Consider the following 9,084-nt stretch of genomic DNA (forward strand, 5'->3'; position numbering starts at 1 on the left):
AATGCTTGCAAAATTGGGTGCTTACTCTGATCATTCAGTTTAAGTCATATCATTCCTTGCGTTCTTGTTGGTTTTTGTGGATCTGTCCATAGTACCGCAGACAGCTTTTTGAAAGGAAAGGCCATAGCTGTTCATCTCTGCCTACGATCTTGCACAGTGCTTGATACATGAGAGGGTTTCAATACATGTTTGTTATATTAAATCAATAAATTTTGTACAAAGTTCAAACGGTTATTGGAAAATGAATCATCAAAATAAAATTTTGTCTTTTGCTCTAATGTGAGCTAACTGATTTGGATTTGGAGGTTTGGAAACATTGAGTTGTGGGAGAGCAATTTCAATATATGCCAGAACGGAAGATATTCTTGTCTAAGAGAAAAGATTGGTAAATTCATTGGGAAATTTAACATGGAAATATTAATAACATGGCACCTGTCTCATGGAAATAGGAAAGAATCAAAAAGGGCTGGACACTAGGCTAGAGACAGGAGAAACTGGATCAGTCCTTTGTGGAGACTAAAACGAAGTTTCCATAAGATTGTAGCTATTCTTGGGAAAAGAGTTTTCAAAGTGTTTATAGTTTACTCTTGTGTAGTGTTATCTACTTTAGAACCATTGGCTATTTTTTATAATGCTCACATAGCTCAGTTGTGCCAAAGGTTAATAATGTTAAGATTTTTTTTCCATCATTGGATCACAGTTTTAAAGAGTGAATAGTGGCAGTGATAATGAAAGTGAGGGAACCCTGCAGAAAGACACAAGTCATGAGTTAGACAAAATATCGCATGGCTATTGTTGGCCCAGAGCTCCCGTCTGTTCAGACCTCGGGAATTCCATGTTTGCTTACAAGGATCAGCAAGTGATGCAAATGAATAAAATAAAATTTCCCTCAGCAGAGATTATCTCAACTCATTTAGTTGATTTCTCATAGCTTTCACACCTTGATATTAACCACCAGTCATCGGCTCTTCCAAAATTTCTGGGACCAGAGTTGACTGTAGGCAGGAGGGATGTACTTAATATTAGCTCATTGCCCAGGGGCTCAGCTTTTAATCAGCTTACGGTAACTTGACTTTAAATGTGGGTGCTGATTTTGATCATCTAGATTTTGTTCTTATTACTAAGACATAGCTTCCACCCCAGCTCCCCTTAGTTGTTAAGGGCCTTAGAAAACCAAGGCAGTGCAAGGCTAGGCTTGGTATCCTGATAGAAGGTAGCAGAGGCATTTCTATGACATAACTTGAGGGACTGACTATAGAAAAATATTAGCTCAGAACAATATCTAAGAGCACAACATGGGGCCACAGAGTGCCCAACCCTGTCAGCAAAGCATAAAGGTAAGAATCATGGTATTCAGAAATTTAGGTGTTGGTAGACAAAGTCTCAGACTACTTAGATACTGTGCGTATTCCTACACTCTGGAAACTCTTTTTTTTTTTTAAGTCCTAATATCCCATTCTACCCCTGATGCAGGACGTGGCTCTGGAAGCCTTACCTCAATAAGAAGCAGTAATTCTTTACATTGTCCTAGGCATTGTTTATCGAATGCCTTGTATAATTATAATTGATTACCAGGCACTGTTCTAGATGTTGTGATTGCAGCATTGAAGAAAAACAAAACAAGCAAAAGTATCCACTCTCATGAAGTTTATAGTGTAGTGAATCTCTTCTCTCATCTACACATGATTCCAGCCTTCCCAAGAAGAGTCTGTGGTCCTAGCCTAAGGCTAGTCACCCCCTAGAGAAGCAGTGGTTAAACACTCACTGTGATCCTTGGTCCTTTGATGAGTGTGTGGCATGGGGGAGGAGATGGGGTAGGATATAAGCGGCCGATCGTACTTGCTGTCCAAGTATCAATTAAGGGAATTCAAAGGTATCTTGATATCATTAAAGAATTCACACAAATGCATTCCTATGTGACGAGAAAAGAATAGGTTTCTAAGAGGTACAAATGATGGTGCTATGCTGGAGCCCACTGCTGAATAATGTTAACAGTGATGTCATACTCTATATTAGTCACAGTTTAGTTCAAGAATCAGAAACCACTCTAGATATTTTAAGCAGGAACTGATATGTTGCAGGGAATTAGGTGCTTACAAAATAGTTGGAAATTATTTTAAAAGGTAATTTCCTATCTGCACCTGTAGGAATTGTTCTAGAACAGTGGCTTATCTCTGGAACTATGACAGAAAAAAAAATTACCACTTCTGTCTCTAAAACTGCCACTGTTCAACAGACAGAAAATTTGTATAATGGATACTTAAATATTACTTGAGAAAAATCCGTGACCTCAACCATGCTCAGGATCAGAAATAGCCAAAAGAGTGGCAGAAAGGTGGTTTTCACCTTGCTTTGCCTTCCAGATTTTCTGCAAATGCAACTAATTAATAGAATTAGTTTGCAGATAGAAACTTAGGTGCAAGTGAGTCTAAAAAGGCAGGAAAGAGGCTGAGTGAGCCAGTTCAAAAACCCAGCATACATTTTAGCCTCCAAGGTGAATTTGTGAAAGGGCAGACTCTTGGCCCTGCACCACAACTAATGACTCATATTCTGGGATATGAGAACTGGCATGTTAACAAATACCTCCTCACCCTAAGTAATTCCCATGCTTAGAAACATTTGGGAAATAATTCTTAGGATGATCAGAGGAAGGCCTGAGACACATAGTCATATTATAAATATCCAGAAATATTTTTAATGTGATTTAAAAATATTAAAACTGAGCCACACTTATACCATTTAATTTTATGGACCTGATTCTGCTCTGAATTAGAAAGTGAAATGCTTTGCACCTCAGGTAACTGTTCGCTCCACAATGCCAAATGAAGGAAAATCTCTTTCCTCAGTGTTTTGCTTTCTCTACTTCCTCATGCAGTTGCAACAAATATTGGCAATTTGATGACTGCATTTTATTATGGGAGTTTGCCTAGTGCTCTCTCTGGGGATATTTCAAAGTAATGTCCCATTCAGACCTTGAAATTTATTCCTTTCTAGTTTGCAAGTAGGGAACAGTTTAGTATCATTTTAGAGGGATGAGAAATTCCTCCTTTAGGAAAGGAAAAATACATGTTCTTTCTTTCTCTAAACAAAGATTTCTATTGAACAAGTGATTGCATGGGGATTCTTATGATTTATTGATTTAAATTTAAATTGCTGAATTTCAAAATAAGTAAGAATTTATAATTTCAAAGAAAAGCATCAAATAAACCCTGCATAATGCCTTACCCGCACTGCCTCAAAACGTTGGCTGAATTAACAAAAGACGATTTCTCTACGTTGTTTTACTTTGCTAAGATAATACATCTGTAGCCATTTCCTAAAGAGACAATATTTCCTGGAAATAGTTGTGGTTTCTGAGATTTCTTTAAATGTGAATTTCAGTCATATAATTAAGAATTTGTTTTAGTCATGGTAAATAACACTGGCTGATGGCCGGGCGCGGTGGCTCACGCCTGTAATCCTAGCACTCTGGGAGGCCGAGGCGGGTGGATCGCTCGAGGTCAGGAGTTCGAGACCAGCCTGAGCAAGAGTGAGACTCCGTCTCTACTAAAAATAGAAAGACATTATATGGACAACTAAAAATCTATATAGAAAAAATTAGCCGGACATGGTGGCGCATGCCTGTAGTCCCAGCTACTCGGGAGGCTGAGGCAGGAGGATCGCTTGAGCTCAGGAGTTTGAGGTTGCTGTGAGCTAAGCTGACGCCACGGCACTCACTCTAGCCTGGGCAACAAAGTGAGACTCTGTCTCAACAACAACAAAAAAAAAAAACACTGGCTGCTGTAACAAACAACCCACAAATCTTAGTGGTTTACCACAGCAAAGGTTAATTTCTCGCTCATGTCATGATTCAATTGAATGTTTCCTGATCAGCCTTCCACATCATGATGGGGAATACAGTTTCCTTATATCTAATGGCTTAACCATCTTCTAGAGCAGGGGTCAGAAAACATTTTCTCTAAAAGATCAGATGATAAATATTTTAGGCTTATGAGACAAAATAGATTATCTAGGTACATATGAAATAAGAGAGAAAACAAATTTCGGCAAATATTATTTTGATGAAATTAAAAATATAACTGAATATAATTCTTTGTAATGTATGTCTACTAATGAGAAAAATAAAATTATTAATATCTTGATAGAGGATACATTTTGCTTAGTTTCCTTTTTATCAAAATGATTGCAAATGTTCATTGATTAATATTTATCTGTAATGAAATTTTATGTATTGCATCTTTTTGAAAATGTCTTTTCAGAGATAAGTTCTGCCAGGTACTGTTATCAATCTGTGAGTATACAATTTTAATTGACCATATTCATTTCTTAGAACACATTTTATAGGATTCTATTAAATTCTTCTTTTGCCTTGTGATATGTTATTACATTGTAGGCTAATCACTTCCATTTGAAGATTAGGGGAAGGTCCTCAATTGAACAATTTTGAAATATGGAAATATGGATTTTTAAATATGGAAAATTATTTTGCACTTGCATTGAGGTTTCAAAAACACTGCTGGAATGATAGTTTGATCTGGGGGAAAATAAATCACTGCAAGTTTTTGTGGAAATGGAGATTTTGTTTCTTGTTTTAAATTTACAGCACAGAAAGTGTATAAAGCAGCTTGACATTACTTGTGACTTAATCATTAGCTGTTATGGAAATGACTATAAAGTTTTACATATAAGTAATATTTTATCTTGAAATTTTGGGTTGAATTCTCTAAACATTATCAATTCTGTGGGAAAAGCTGATTTGCAAAGCCATCTAGTGTTTGCTAAACATAGCTGAGTGTAGATTTCTTTGCTCATAAAACTTTCAATTTTGACCCTGAGCTAGGAAAACAAAAACAGAAAATCTTTAACATTGCTAAGTCATTGATCTGCTGTGAAGTAGGGCAAATCAAGGTATCCAGCTTCTATTTTTGACAAAAATTCATGGAACCGATGATAGGTAAGTGCATGAGAGCAAATGAAGTTCGCTGTTAACAATTTTGGTTCAATAACACATGATAGATTAAAATATTTTCCACAAAGTATCTGCTTATGATCATAGGCTTTAAACACCTTATTTTTCTACTACCTTTGTGAATTTGTTCAACTAAACCTTATTTTGTTCCGTACACATTTTTACGACCATCAGTTGTAACACATCCTAGCAGATTCCACTTCAGGTTGTACTGAATCAATGTTTTCTCAACTTCTTTGAAAATATACTCATCTATAGTTGTTCCACACAGAAGATTCAACAGATCCAAACTCAGCATTGAATAAACAATAACAATGAACAGTATACATAAAAATCTCATCAAGAACTAAGACAAACCACCCAAAACCACTTACCCTATTTTTTTTGTTGACTATTGACGTTGCTCTCAATATCCTTAACTCTTTGAGTAACTTGTTTTCACAAAAAGGTTAATAGTTTTAAATCATTTTCTCTGGGTTTATTTAATTGCTATTTCAATCAAACACAGTTTAATTAACTTGCCATCAATTGACAGCTTTCTTTGCTTGGCTAAAAAAGAGTCACTTGGAAACTTACTGAGGTTGCAGCTTCATTTTTATTTTTTTACTTTTGTGAAGAAATCCTACCATAATAAGATATATTTTTTAAATTGCCTAATTTTTCTGGACATTGCTTTTATGTGAGTTGGGAATCTTGTGATGAGTGCTTAGTCTAGTAACATCAATGTGTATTGTCTTAGTTTCTTATTGTTGCTGTAAAAAATTACCACAGACTTAGTGACTTAAAACAACACAAATTTATTGTCTTATAGTTATAGAGGATGGAAATCCAAAGGGGGTATAACTGGGTTAAAACCAAGGTGTTGGCAGGGGTGTGTTACTTATGAAGGATCTAAGGAATAATCCCTTTCCCTGCTTTTCCCAAATTCTAGAGAGTTTCTGAATTCTTTGGCTCAAAGGCCACAGTCATTATCACATCACTTCAATCTTTGCTTCCATGGTCCCATTTCCTCCTCTGACTTTGACTCTACTCTCCTGCCTCCCTTCTGTAAGGACCATTGTGATTACATTGAGACCACTAGGATAATCTCTTTATCTCAAGATCCTTAACTTAATCATATCTGCAAAGTCCCTGTTGAAATGTAAAGTAACATATTCACAGGTTTTGGAGATTATGATGTGAATATCTTTGAGAGGCCATTATTTTGCCTACCACAGGTATAATATCATTGCATAAAAAAACATAATGTTTTATCAACTAATTTGATAACAAAATAATCCACACTCAACCTGTGCCTTAAAAGTACACCATCTGAAGTCCACTTTTCTCTCCCTTTCTTTTTTTAACCTGGTGGATATGCACTGATAGTTTTAAAAAACATAAAATAAAAGGCCATGGTACAATGATATGCATGGCTCAAATGCTGTTAAGTTATAATGACAGCCTGCAGTGTGTAGTGCCTTGAGTTAGCAGGATGTAGCAAAGAGAGGGCCACACATGTTCTCTATTGCACCTATTCAACTGTGCCATTGTAGTGTGAAAGCAGCCATAGACAATATAACTGAATGTGAACATGGCTGTGTTCCAATAAAACTTTATTTGTGACATTGAAATTTAAATTTTATATAATTTTACATGTCATGAAATATTACTATTCCTAATTTTCTAATACTTTTAAAAATGTAAAGCCATAGCTCACATTTAGTTTGTGAGCTATACGAAGATAGGCAGAGAGCCAGATGTGCACTGTAGTTTTCTTACCATTTTTCTAGGATCATGGTCCTCCACTGCAGGAGGTTTTGTGGACTTTGCCTAGAATTAGAATATTCCACTGCCCCCCACATTCCCTTAGCTAGAACTTAATCTCCTGGCTATGCCCAACTGCAAATAAGGCTGAAAAATATAGTTTTCTGTGTGTCCAGGAAAAGGGAACATGGATATTTGTGCACCCTAGCATTTCTACCATAGTCTGTTCCTTCTGGTAACCAAATTTTCATTTTCTTCTTTTTTCCCCACACATACACGCATTTCCGAAGTCCAGCTCAAAGTGGCTTCCATGTCGTATCAGATATATTTCCTCCTAGTCCTGTGACCTATAAACTTAGTATCTTTCCCTGATATTCACCATAACAAATAGTCCCATTTGGAAAGGGTGAAAAATGGAAACCAGCAGTCACTGGTCAGGGGCAATCAAGCTATATAAACGCTGCAAGGTCTCGGAGCCCTGTAGAGGAGAGCGAGATCCTTGATTCTTCCCTTGGTCTGCTCCCTAAGGAGTAAGGCACTCCTTATTCTCTATGGCCCCCTGACTCTACTCTCTGTGAGCTTCTTCCTTATCACTTACCCTCCTTGCCACAGTCGAAGTGGTCCATGAGTTCCTTAGGGCTGCAGAGCTTTGCCAGCACACTGCCTGCCTAAAGACTATTTTAGTGTTCTTCAGTTACAAGTTCCTTTAGACGACACTCGTGGTTTTATCTGCCATGTAATTTCCACATAAACAAAACTTCAGATTTGTTTGTGTGGAATCAATACCATGTGCCTGTAACCATGTCCAAAGTTTCTTTCCATACATTAGTCTCAAATTAGTTTGATTTTATTGCCTAAATGTCCCATTTGTCTGTTTCTTAATATAAGGTGATTAAAACCACTTTAAACCATTTTAAGGTGGCTAAAACTGATTATTAATGTGATATTTGCTGCTAGACTTAGTCATTTTAATCCACAGAAGTTTTGTGGTCACTCTAAGTCTTCTTCAATCACATCATTTACTGTTTGGGATCTATCAGCCATAGTCATAGCCATTTACAACCCTTTGATGTTCGAAAATTTTAAACCTTTTCAATTTCCTTTCATTTCTGGTCACAAAGTGGGCAACTCTTGCCTAAGCTCATTTCTTTCTTGTAATACCTTGCCAAATGCAGACAACAGTAGTGAGTATACACTACCAACATTGTGTTCCAACTTCCTTTCCCTAGAGCTGTGATTCAATAAGCACATGGCCTGCCTACCAAATTATTCTTGGCAACACATTTGCAAATGTCTTTTCCACAGCATAACACCTCCTGATTTTCAACCTCCTGACCACCTTCCTGCTGATAAGCCAGAATCTCCAGTTTCTGCTGAAAAATTTAGGTATTAGTTAGGCTAAGTGCTGGAGCAAACAACATTAAAATCTCAGTAGCTTAATGTAACTAAATTTTATTTCTCATTCATGCCATGGTCCAATTTGATGTTCATTAGCCAGTTTTCTATGCACTGATTCAGATTGTAGTCCTTTGCAGGGGATTTGAAAGAACGACTTAAGTTTTAAACCTAAAGAGTCTGAGAATATACTATAGGGAATAAAATAGGAATTTAGGTATTAGAGAAGCATTAGAACTTAGGAAAAAGTAAACCAAATATTAGATCAACATGAGGAACAAGAATCACTGGAAACCAAGTCCCGGAGAACTAGACTAAGGCTCTTAAAATATCTCCTGAGATTCTCCCACAAGTAGGATTGATCAAGAAGCCCAATTAGCAGGCAGGCATGTATTGCTTTCAGCTGTAGGATCAAGAGAAAAACAGAGAGAGGACACCAGGCAGATGTTACACTTTTCCTCTTAAGGGCACCCTAGCCTGGTATGTGAGATGCCCAGGACCTCAGTCTAGTTCCTACCTTTGCAGTGGAAGTTGTCGCTCTTTCCTTGTATGGATCATCACTTTCATTGCAATTCTGGGAATACGGTTAAGGGTCAGGAATAATTCTTCATTTTCTTTTGGAACTCACAAAATTATATCAGGGTTTGCTATGTATTCTGCTCTATGATTAACCTTCATTGGATTTATTTATTTTCCAAGTTAAAGCCACTAGTCTCAGTGATTAAATAAAACAATTAAGTAAATGAATGAATATAGTTTCCTTGATAATTTTATATGTTAGATGTTAGTGTTAATAAAAACACACTATGTGTCAGTACATGCACACATTTTTTAGAAAATGAGGCTCACCAAGATTAAGCTAGTATGGGACAGGGCAGGGATATGAATCAGATCCAGTTTATTCTTTGTTTTCGAAAGCTTTCAGGTTTTTCAGAATATTTAGGGGAATTTTGAATAACTAGTATTGTTGTCCC

This window comes from Eulemur rufifrons, chromosome 16 (genome assembly GCF_041146395.1).
Source record: "Eulemur rufifrons isolate Redbay chromosome 16, OSU_ERuf_1, whole genome shotgun sequence".
Taxonomy (NCBI): domain Eukaryota; kingdom Metazoa; phylum Chordata; class Mammalia; order Primates; family Lemuridae; genus Eulemur; species Eulemur rufifrons.